The 12434-nt window shown below is 51.9% G+C and overlaps 1 long non-coding RNA gene across 1 annotated transcript; it reads left to right on the forward strand.

The window, feature by feature from the left end:
* Positions 1 to 3173: 3173 nt before the first annotated feature.
* LOC148222151 (uncharacterized) lies at positions 3174 to 11214 on the forward strand. The gene is made up of 2 exons (XR_015806755.1): positions 3174 to 5673; positions 6597 to 11214. It is a non-coding gene; the product is annotated as an uncharacterized LOC148222151 (long non-coding RNA).
* The last annotated feature ends 1220 nt before the right edge of the window (positions 11215 to 12434 follow it).

The raw sequence follows: 12434 nt of genomic DNA on the forward strand, positions 1-12434 counted from the left end.
GATGCTGCCTTTTGGTTTCTCTCGTACCTTAGACCTTTGGAGACACATGTGATGTGGGCTGCTTGGCTTGTATTTTTCCATGCTTCCTTTCTGACCCTGTCTGTGATGTGATTAGAGAGGAGATCAGAGCTGTGCATTTGAAGATAACCATGAAGAATCAATCAACTCCCATTCAAAGGCCTGCAGCTTTTGTAGAACAGTGGCGTGTGTTTTAATTTTTCTCTTTCAGCATTCATGTCAGATACTGTTGTGAATGTCCCAGTGCAATACCACAACAGTGAGCTCCCCTTTGGCAGCAGCCTGGATTCCCCAGCTCTCTTCCAGCTCATCCCGGGCTGCCTGGCCAGGCTCACGCCTCTGGCCAGCACAAGCCGGGGCTGCCTCTCACCATGGTCTGGAGCCACCGACTGAGCTGGGTCCAGGCTGCTGCAAGGGGAAATTGCTTCTTGATGAGCTTGTTTGTCCTTTCTGTAACATTGCGTAGATTTGGATGTAAGGAAGCTGCTCACCGGTGAGGCCACCTTGGTCAGCACCTTCTTAGCAGCAGCATTGCGTCACAGGGGCTTTTACCCTTAGACTGCCCTGCGGTCACCACCTGCTCCATCGAGGCTTTAAGCTGGAGGCGCCGAGCCAGGGGACGTGGCTGTCCCAGGCCACAGCGTCACTCGGCTCCTGGGTGGCAGAGGACAACGTTGGAGCCCCGAGGATGTGAGTAGGATGTGAGTAACTGCCCTGGTGATGTGTGAGTGTCACTGCAGCCTTGGCACCTCACACTGAGGTGACAGTGGCCGTGACAGGACACTGGAGTGGCGGGTGAGCCTGGGTGGGGCAGCCAGAGGAGTTTGGTGCCAGCGGGGGAGTCTCCTCACAGCAGGGGAGGGATCCTTGGCTGTTTTCCCAAAGGAGTTTAGGAATGTGACTAAAGGGAGGGATTAGGAATTTAGAATGTGCTTCAGGAGATGTGGGTGCAGTGGTGAGGAGGCGCTGCCAGAGGAGGCTGGGCAGACACTGCCCCTCATCCCCAGTAGGACAAGCTGCTGACTTTGAGAACAGACAGACTGAGCCCAGGACAAATTATGTAACTGCTGCTTTTTCATCAGCCTGTTCCCCTGACTTCTCCTTGCAGGTTAATTGACTCTATTTGTGTGTCAAGGCCACTTAGAGTTTTCTTCTATAAATGACTCCTGCCTCATCTGATGGCACAGTTAAATGTCTGAATTGTTTCTTTGATCAAAAAAAAAGTGGAACTTAAACTTTTCTAGGCAGTTGATGTGGAAGCATGGGATCCTTCCTGAATGGTTACTCATAATTTTTATTGCTAGCTTTGATCTGGCTTTCTTTCCCTGCAGGATGGAGACAGGGGCTTTCAGGTGATGCATTCCTTGGAGATGTGGGATGGGCCGGGCCTTGGCTCTGCTCAGAAGCCTCTCCCATGGAAAAGTTGGGGATGGGAGTCCCACTAGCACTGAAAATCGAGAGTAGTCCATCAACAAGAGACTTTAAATTGTATTTCAAAGCCAAACAGCATCCTTCGGCCAGGGATGTGGGATTTTACCTAGGGCCTATTTGCAGAAGTTACAGGAGGAGTTGCTGTAAACTGCTTTATAGATGGAGTTGGGTTAAAGGATCTGAGCAAAATTATTCATGGTGCTGTATTTACAGCATATGTCATTTTGAAATCTTACAGCACCTGACCCATCTACTTTCTCACTGGGGCTTGTTTGTGCAGAAAAGTCAAGTTTAATACAAAAATCTTTTAGCTCTTTGGCTGTTGAAGCTTCAGTGGGAAACATGGGAAAAATTCAATTTTTCAAGACTTGCTCCATATTCAGATGGTCCAAAGCCACTTTTTGTTAATTCTGGTCTTAGTGCTGGATAAATAGATTTATTTGATCTATTTATTACGAGAAATAAGAGAATGGAGAGATGTTTGGCTTACCCCAATGAGTTGTGCATCTGAAATATGCTCTCCAACACAAGCAGCCCTTAACTCTCCCCAGCAGGGGTCATGCAGGGCAGTGTGAGGAACAGCCTGTACCCTCTCACTTGTTCTCTGAGCTGTTACTGCACACGATGGACTCAGGTGCCTCCTCCATCCCAGGTGCCTCGAGTAAATCTCTGAGATGGCAGCACATGCCAACAGTGGGGAGGTCTCTGAGATGTCTGTGGACAGGGAGACAGAAAAAGCCACAGCTTGAAGGCCATGGGGAGAGGCTTGGAGGAGCAGGCACTCGGCAAGCCAGCTCTGATGGGGGTCCCAGCAAGGTCTGGCTCAGTTGGAAGATGTTTGCTTTGCCCTTCCCTCCTCGTTTTGCCTTTCCAGGGTGGCTCAGCCAGTCTGTTTAGCAGGCATGTGCTCTGGCATCTGCCCCACTGTTCCCAGTGCCCTTCCCCTGGATCTGAAATTGTAAATCCAGGCCTGAGGGGATGTCACTGTGACACCTCACCACCTGCCTGAGGAAGATCTCTGCTGCCAGGAAAGAGGTCCCTGGTACGGTGCTGCTGCACCATTTTTCTCTTCACAGCCACAGCTGGGGTCCACAGAGGTATTTCTGCTTTGCTCCATGGTTCATGTAAATGATTTGCTCACAAATGTTATCAGAGCCTTCCCAGGGGAGCTGCTGCCTCCCACCCTCTGCAGCCACCGTGTGCTCAGAGCCTGTGTCTGTAATCGATGTGGCTTCTGCTTTAATGCTTCACAGCACCAACGCTCAGCCCACCTCCCTGGCAGTGCTTCTGCTGCAGTTCCTGCATGTTCTGTGCTCCCCATGGCTGTGAGGCCTTTGTGGCTGTGGCCTCACCTGCCCCACAGCCCTGCCTGCCCTCAGTTTTGCCCCCACACCCGCAGCACAGTGGTACCTGAATGTCTGGCAGGGTGAACAGCTCCTGGTGATCACATCGAGAGCTGCTGGGGGTGTTTTGGGCTGCATGTGGCTGCACCAAAGCAAAGGTGCTTGTGCTTTGTAAAGCTTCTGGAAAACTCTTATTGAAGAAAATGTGTTTTGCTCTCCCCCACAGAAGCCTGAATCAAATCCATCAGCCACTTGCCCTGTGGGGTGAACCTGCCCGAGGGTCACACTCTGCCATGCTAGTAAGGAGACACAGGATATTCCCATCACTGTTCTCAGAGCCATGTGTGGCTGTGCCAAGGCAAAGGAAATGCAAAGGTAAGGCCGTGTATTCTCTGGGGTTCAGGGTGCTGGTGGCCACCCACACCCCATGATGTTGGGGAGTGCAGGAGCAGCAGGTGCTGGCTCAGCAGCTCCCCTGCCTGGAGCATCCCTTGTGCTTTGCAAGCTGGATGTGCCCAGTCCTGCTGCCCTGGCCCTCTTGTGACCCTCAGCGAGGTTTGGGACAGGCAGTGCTGGCAGCAGGAGGAGGAGTGATGCACAGGTCACACATCATGATGCTACTTGTGCTATTGCATAAATCAGGGGGATTTTAGGGAGGGCAATGAAGGCAACTTGGGGCTCTGAGCTGAGGAGGAGGAGGCCTTGGAAGATTCTGATTTCCTACACTGAACAGTGTGAAGGTGGGGGCTGTGGCCGCATTTGGACCAGTGGGGTTAGACTGAGGGTAGCCCATGCTGAGGAGGGAGGTGGGCTGCTGTTCCCCCCTCAGGCTCTCACTCCTCTGCCAGCTTTGCTCAATTATGGGAAATCCTTTAAGCTTTTGCATTAGTGCTGTATTTAGGTCTGCGCTGTATTAGGGCTTGGCGTAGGGAGTGCAGTGAGATTTCTCACTTAATAAAGAATGTTTTAAAGGCATTTGTCACTGTGGGCCCGCTGCTGGGAGCCAGCTCTGGGCAGGCAGGGAGGGTGCTGTGGGAAGTGAGGGAGCTGGGCTGGCTCCAAGGTCTGCTATGCTTGTCCCTGGCCAGGTCCCATCTCTGCCCCCATGCTCCCACACTGAACATGGAGACAGAGGGTCCTGCCCTGCCCCCATTACCCACCCAGCCAGGGGGGTTCATCAGGCTGTGCATCCCAAGGCTGCAGCTGGTGACCTCCCCACCCATCTGCATCAGCACAGCTGCTGGCAAAGCCCAGCCACCCTCCCGTGAGGCTCCAGAGCTGCTGTGCTGGCGGGAGGCCCGTCCTGCTGGCAGTAAATGTGTCATGGATGGCGATCAGGGATCATGAGTCACGAACGCCCACCAGCCAGCCAGCCTGGCCCGTCCTGCCACAGGGCTGCAGAGCAGGAGCTGGGAGAGATCTGCTACCTCCTCCTCCTCTGCCTCTCCCCACCTGCATCCTCACCAACCTGCATCTTCCACAGGCTACCAAATGATGGAGCATCCCTCTGGCAGTGCTGACCTGGGGCTGAGGTGACAATCAGCTTCCCTGGACCAGTGTGGGGATGTGATGGTCCCCCCACACCCCTGCTCACAGGTGTCTGACACTGCCACAGCTCTACCCCTGGCTCTTGGACAGCTTGGCAAGGATGGGGCTGAGGGGGCTGCCTGTGGAAATGTGTGTCCCCTGGACTGTAAGTAGCTAAAGCTGGGGTTGGGCCAGCTCAGGGTGTGCTGCTGAGGAGTCTCTGGACTCCCCTTTCAGTGTGGATTTTTCTTTTAATCTGGTAACTGTTGGGGCAACTGAGTACAGATTCAGATTCTGAGTTGCTGGTGATGGGTTGTGGCAAATGGCCCACGCTCTTGTGGAGGGCAAAGCTCAACCCTTGGCTTGTGGGCAAGTGAGGAGCCTTCTCTCCCTGCTTAGCTCCATGAGTGGCACTTCAGCACTTTGATCCTTGTCCCCAGACTACAACCCCTGCAGCTGTGTGAGGGCCTCAACCTGGAGAAAGCCAGGCTTCTGCATCAGCCCATGACTGCTACACAAAGGACAGACGTTGTGCTGTGGCTCAAGTGACATCCCTGGGCAAGCCCAGTATAAGTGCATGTGGCAGGCCCCTTGTTGGGGGCTCAACTGGGAGCCCCAGCAGCATCTTCGCCTTTCCCTCAGACCTGCTGAGTGAGCAAGAAAAGCAAAATTTTGTGGGATTGTTGTGGATCTGCTGCTGAACCACGCCCCAGAGCAAAAGCAGCCCCAGTGCCTCTCCCAAAACCACCACTGGGATCCCCAGGGAGAGCCCCAGCCCCAGACAGAAATCATCAGACAAGGAAAGCTTTTATTTCCTTTCTGTCTTTGCCTTCTCCAGGGCCAGGCTTGATTATTCCTTTCAGTAACACAAAGTGCTAGAGAGGCTCAGCAGCCAGAGATCAATTTTCTCTGCTCTTAGTGCAGTGTGTCTGTGCAGGGGGAAGTGGCTTTTTTCCTTCCCTTCACATTGTGCTGAGACTTGGTGGGTGACACCAGAGGCACTGGCAGCTGCATTGCCAGAGAGAGGGTGACGGGAAATGTGTGCCAGCCCTCACCTGACGCTGTGCTGATGGAGGGTGTCAAAGCCTTTCACTCACAGCCATTGAAGAGCAAAGATATTCTGGGGAAGAAATCCCAGCTCTTCCCAGACATCAGTATCACTCTGAGGCACAGTGCAGGGTGGGACCCTCCACTGCTGCCTCTGCTCCTGCTGTGACATCCCCTCTCATTCACCACAAAGCACTTGCTAATGGAGGATGACTTTCTTTCTAGGGAACATGCAAAAATTGGTCTTCACAGGAATAATATGCGAAGATCTCGTGTTTAAGTGATTGGAACATATTGGTGGCACAAGGTATGAAGACTGAACACAAAGAGATTCAAGATGGTTCTCAATTATGCAGACAAGGAAAAAAAATAAGAGAATTACAGAATTTTAAAAGGATGGGAAAGAATTTGGCATGCGATTAAATACTACAGAAAAGATTAGAACAGCAAAAAAGCAGATGAGAAAAACCAGAGGGGTGAAGCAGATGGACCAGAGCAAGGAGAGCTGTCAGCCTATAGATAAAGACTATCCTAGGGGTGAGACCTGGCACTGTCCCCACAGCATCCCAGGTCCACATCCCCACACTGGAGCTGTCTCCAGGTCTGCTGTGGCATAAGGCAGAGGGAAGAGCATCCTCTCCCTGGCACTGGCATGGCTGGATTTGCTCAGGGGCTGCTGAGAGTGAGGCGTCCGTGGCTGTGGATCAATGAGGCGATGGATCAATGAGGCAGTGAGTCCTCAGTGTGAGTGGTGTTTGGTCCATGCAGGGCTGTTTGTTAGTCCATCTGTGCAGGGATGGGACGTGGTTGCCTGTCCTGGAGGCTGGGAGGGAACACCAGCCACTGGTTTAATCCTCTCCAGACTGTGCAAATTAGGAAATTCTTTGAAACACCGAAGTGTCACACTGCCATGCCAGACAGCAGCCCTTTGCTTCTTTAAGCAGAAGTACAGCTGGGGTTTGGACCACCAGCTTTTATTCACAAAATGCTCAGGCAAGTTCATAAACTGCAGAACAAAATACTAAAGACTGCAGGTAATTATAGCAGAGACCTCTGGAGTCCTCCCCAGCATGAGGAGCCCCAGCAAAGCTGTCGATGGCTCCCACTGCTTCTGATCCTGGCTGGCAAATATTAATTTTGGTTTTTTTCAAGTTGAGAAATTAACTGCTTTACAACCCCATCTAATTTGAATACTCTAATTAAGCAGTTTCGGTGCTTTTCTCCTCCCAGGACCTTCCCTGGCCAAGCACTTTAACTCCTTGGTTCCCAGGCTCCTGGAGCAGTCAGCCTCTGAGTTCTGCTGGTTTGGCTCCCTTGGATAACGATGATGGATGCCACATGTCATCCAGGCTGCAGCTCTCCGGGGTGTTATGAAGACCCTTGCTGGCATCTGGATTGTCTCCAAGCAGCCAGGTGTCCTTTCCAGGAGAGCTGACAGGCTCTAGTGTGGAGGACACACAGCTTTGTCCCATCAGCCTCCCTTGACAGGGAAGCTGATCAAGTGTCTCATAATGAGCTCGCCGTGTTCCTGCTCTGCAGACGGTTTGTTGGCTGTTGGCAAAGGCAGCTTGGGGAGAAGCTCTGCCTGGCTCCCACTGCCCATGGCCCTGCCACTGCACTGCTACAGACAGCCTTGCCCTCTGCCTCAGGCTGATCTCCTCTGGAAGCATCTCATCCAGGACATGCCTCTGCCCTCATCAGAGGCACCTGCAGAGTGGCCATTTGGAGACATGTGCCAGGCACAGGGACTCTCTGCTGTGTTTGCACATCCTCAGCTGTGGCTGGGGAAAGAGATGGATGGGAAAGTGAGTGTCATCAGCATGGAGAACAGGGCCATGCCAGGAAGAAGGTCTGTGATACTCTGATTCGATATTCCATGATTCTAAATCAAGTAGGATATGCCACCCTGCAGCATTTGGTGACAGTGGCATTGCCCACCTGGCAGTGTATCTCCCACATGCCATGACTGCTGCCAGAACTCAGATATTGTGCATCTCATGCCAGCCAGGAGTGATGCTCCAGGAATGGGCCACCAGTATTCCATTTCCACCAGAAATGTCCCTCTGTCACCCACCCAAGGCACTGAGGCCCTGCCACGAAGACAAGGTGCTCGGCTTCTCAGTGACAGCGCCTGTCCCAGGGCTGGGGACAGGACAAGGCAGTGGCTGTTCTGGTCTCAGGTCACAGCACAGGCTGGCAGAGCCCGCCCCGGGACTCAGCACGCTTTAATGAGCTCAGCGCCAGAGCCTGCATGGAGGAATTAACGACTCGGAATAATACTTGTCACTTTGCTGTGAGGAAATTGTCAAGTGAAAAGCAATTTACTAAAAAAGAGGGAGGAAAGAAATGGTTTTGCTTATTAATATCAACATCATATTAAAGTATTTTCTCAATACCCCATTTGGGTTGAATTTTACATCTTCTTTCTCTTGTTCTCAACAATGGGAGTAAAGCAGGGGGGTTCACTCTAATTAATTGTTGGCTGCTTCATTTGGCCAGCAAATTTCATGAGCAAGGTTACACATTTCTGTAGCATTTGAATTGCAAATGCTGCAGGAATATGATAAAAAAAGGAAAACACGTGGAATTCTAAAAGCAAATGGGAACCTTTCTGTAAGACATCAGTTTAAAATTGCTTTATTTTTACAAATCTTAAAAATATATCTTGACAGATTATTTACCTCCTCCCCCTCCTTTCTTTTCATTTGGAGTTTAAAGCAACAGGTTTGGTTTACGTATTCACTGTTGCCTTCTGGCTTTTTAGCCTTAAGGAGCTGTATTTTCAGTTTTACTCTACTGTTGGTGAAAACTGTAAAGTATGTATGTGTATGTATTTCTATGAAGAGGCTGTCTCATGTGTTGGTGATTTAACAAAGGCAAATCTGAGGACAGCCCCATCCCCTCAGCTTTGCAGAAATCTGTGGAAGGTGTTACCCAAGGAGAGGGTGCAGTGCTGGTATCATGTCGGGTGTGTGGAGGACCGGTCTCTTTGAGAGCCATGGAGCTGCAGCTCGGTGTGAGCCCAGCACAGACCCAGTGAGCAATAGCTGGAGGCGCTTCCCGGGCACTGCAGAAAGGATTACGGCAGCTTGGACTGTGAAGGGCAATGAGGAGAGAGCTCGGCGTCTGGAGAAAATAGGAAGAGGAATGACCCGTGAAACCACATTTCTGGCTCCACCAGCACCTGCTTGCTCACACGGAGCAGTGACTCATGCCCACCCGGAGACCCAGAGACCACTGGGATGCTGATCCTGCAGGCAGGAGTTGCAGCATCAGAGGGGATAACCAGGACAGAGGGCTGGTGGGGAGGTGAGGGGCTGCAGGCAGTGAGTGTAGCAAGGGCATCTTCTCCTGTGGTGCTGCTCAGCTCCTGGGCCAAGCTCTTCTAAATGGCTGCTGATCTGGTGCTCTGTCTGCAAGCCAAAGACACACGATTCTCCCAGAAATCCCAATAGCCTCCTTGTTGTATCAATTATATTTCAGTGCAATCCTACTTCTGCTTCAGAATCGGTAATTGCTTTGGAAAATGTCTTTTACCTCTTTTGAAGCACCATCATGCCTTTTGTTGCTACTAAAGTAATGGCTAAAAGCTGAAGGATGGCAGAAAATCAGAACTTTCTGAGAAACGTCCTCAGGATTTGTCTCTGAGTCATCTCTATATTGGCAGGAAACGTTGGCAAAAAAAAAGGGTATCTCTGCAGGTTCTAAAACAGCCCCAGAATCAGGAGTCTGGGCCAGGTGGACACATCCAATCCCTAAGACACATTTCACTGGAACCTGACACGGTTGAGATCATAAGCTGTCATTGCACTTATATGACTGGTGTGACACAACCTCCTTGAATGAGCTGCATGTGAGAGCAGCCCCCAGTGCTCCAGTAGCCATTTGAGCCTTGAGGAGCTGGTCCCTACCCTGCAGCTTCCATTCTGAACACCATAAGGCACCGTAAGTGGATTAGCAAAACCTCTGGAAGAGGCAAAGAAGAAATGACACTGGGTCTTAAGCTGGTTTTGCATGTATTTACGCAAATGATGTCCCCAGCTAGATGGTAACTGAGGTGAAATCTGGGCTATCCCTGCTGCCCTGGCTCAGCAGCCTGCTGCAGGCTCCCTGGCAGAGGAAAGCCTGGTTTGTAGCTCGGGCAGACACAGGGAGTCAGAGCCGATCAATGATGGCAGCGGGGACAGCCCACAAGAGGAGGTGGCAGCCGCACAGCATCCGCACTGTGGCTGCACTGGGGAGGCTTTGGCTGCTGGGGGGTGGTGCAGTCCCACCCTGGCATCCACAGGACATGATCCAGACTCCTTACTCCATCCATGACTTGGAGATACTCCTTTGTCACCTCCTGGGGTATTGCTCCCAGTCCTGCCTCCCTGCTGAGCACAGCACCGGGCAGGATTCATCTCTCACATTGGTGAGATAGGGTTTGCAATTATTCCTGGCCCTTGCTTGTGCCATCTGTCTGTTCCCTGAACATCCCTGCAGGATCTGTGTCTTAGCAGGTTAATTTAATAAGAGCGTGCTTTATTGTTGCTGGCTGCAGGCACAGCACAGAGCAGCTGAGTCCATCGACAGCACAGAGCTGCTCTGGCAGCAATCGAATCCTGCCCGGATGTTCATTTGGGAAGGTTGTTTTGCTGAGAAAGGGCAAACCCTCCTGGGGCAGCACTGAGGGCTGAGCCTTGCTCCTTTCTCCTTGGCAGGAGCCGTGGAGAAAGTGGCAGCAAGATTAAATCAGGCCTTTGACCCGGGATGTGCCACACCTCACCGGGAGGAGATGGTGATAGCGAGGGAGTGGCAGAGGTGGCATTGGCAGGGGGTGCCCGGCACGGCTGGCTCGGGGCTTGGCCATTTATGGCAGAAGCAGCTCTTCCCATCCAGAGTTTCAAAACCTTTTACATCACCAGCTATTTTTGTGGCTCAGGATATGTGGTAGGGCACAAGGTGGTGAAAGAGCTGTGCAAACTGTTTAGTGAAGGGAATGACTCGTCTTAAGGATAACAAACAACCTGGTGCACTTTGAGATCAGCCCTTTTTTTCATCTGTATGCCCAGGTATAAAGTGCTGTGAGTTGGGAAATAAATCTTGGCAATCCAGGCCAATACTGGAGGAGGGAAAAAAATCCAGTTTCCCAATTCCGTGTCCACCTGCTTGGGGTTCCCCTCAGCCCATGAGCGAGGCGTTGCTGGTTAAAGTCAATTGCACAAAAATATATTTGGCTTTTCTCCCACTGTGCTCTTTACCCCTTCCTCTCCTGCAGTCATTCCTCCACCCATCACAAACATAATGGACCAGCAGCGCCACAAAGACGTGCACAGAATGAACCTAAGTGACCGTGTAATCTTATTATTGTCACCCTCATCCTCCCTTGCCCCTTTTCTCCCTCCCCCCATTTGTCACTGTCGCCGATTGTGTCATGGTTAAAATTAGAAGGGAAGCTCCTCTGGGAGCAACTGCGGCTTTCCTTTATCCCGAGCACCCTGAGTGCATTAAGGTACTTTGCAACAACTCGTGATTTCTAATGGGGTTAAAGTAGGAGGCAGCCTGTTTTAATGCTCACCTTTTTACATTTTTGAGCTGATTCACCAGCCACATGAAAATCTTCCATCCAGGCACGTCTGCCTCCTGCCAGCAATTCACTTGACAACACAATTCTGGAGGCAACGGCGAAGGAAGGAGAGGGCTTTTTACTTACACGTAATAAACAAGAGTGAATCAAATTTGGTGTAACTTAAGTAAGATTTGTTCTGGGGGATGAAAGTCCTCACTGACACTTTCCCATAATGGACATGTTCTCTTTGTGGAAAGGAAGTAAATAAAATAAAGCTGTTTGTGAAAACAGCCACAAGCAGAGTCACCTCCTCAGTACCTTTGGATGGTTTTAGCCTTGACCATGTTGCTGGAAGCCCTAGGATGTCCTAGGACGGACACAAAGCAGCAGCTGTGTCTGCCTTGGACTTGCACTCAAACAGGTGATGCGGAGGGGAAAAGGGACAAACCCACACGTGCCTGCTGAAATTCCGCAGACCGCAGGGAGCAGCAGAAACACATGTGGCTATATTGGAGGGCAGCTTCTCCTACGGGTGGGAATCATCGAATTGGGCCTGAAGCGACCGGGGGATTTCGCTTTAGAAAGAAAACAGACGTTGATTCTTTTTAGTTACTTCCTCCGAACAAGGGGGAGCTGCTCCGGCGGGGCCGGTCCGGCAGCGGCCGGGGATGGCTCCGGTGCCGTGCTGACCCCTGCTGTCAGCCCTGCCGCCTGCGCCGAGCCCGGCACGCCCAGCCCAGCCCAGCCCAGCCCGGCCCGGCCCGGGAAACTCCTGCCGGCTCTCGGGGCATTTCCACGGAAAGGGCTCCGACCTTTCCACGAAAACGGGGAAAAGCGCGTGGCAGCCGAGCAACGAGGCTTGTGGCAGCTGTGGAAGTGTAAAGACACGGGATGAATCTTGCAGCTAGAGGTAACAACTTCCACAGAACCACGGAGCGGTTTGGGTTGGAAAGGACCTTAAAGATGATCTCGCCTGCAGCGGATGGCCTTGGACACTTCCAGGGATTGGGGCAGCCACAATTTCTCTGTGCTAAGGCCTCACCACCCTGACAGTGAAGATTTTCTTTCTAATATCTAATTTAAACCTACATTCTTTCAGTCCGAACCCATTGCCCCATTCCTGTCACTACATGTATTTGTAAACAGTCCCGCTCTGTCTTTCCTGCAATTTCCCTTCAGGCACTGCAAGGACCAATTAGATCACCCCGAAGCTTTCTCATCTCCAGGCTGAACAATCCTAGGCTTTCTTCATATTAGAGGTGCTCCATCCCTCTGATCAACTTGGTGAACTTGGTGACCTTCTTTGTCACCAGCCCAGCGGGCTTCCAGAGACGAAGAACCGCGCTACAGGTGCTCCACTCTCGACACCCGCCGGTGTTATAGCGCAGGTCCCTCCCCCGCGGGTCTGTTCCCGGCAGGGGAGCTCAGAGGCGCTAAGGCGTTCCAGTTATCGAACGCCGAGTAGGAGCTCGCGGAGGGACAACGCACCCCTCAGAGAGCCGCCCCTGAAGCGGCTG

Source organism: Sturnus vulgaris, chromosome 14 (genome assembly GCF_052056855.1).
Source record: "Sturnus vulgaris isolate bStuVul1 chromosome 14, bStuVul1.hap1, whole genome shotgun sequence".
Taxonomy (NCBI): Eukaryota; Metazoa; Chordata; class Aves; order Passeriformes; family Sturnidae; genus Sturnus; species Sturnus vulgaris.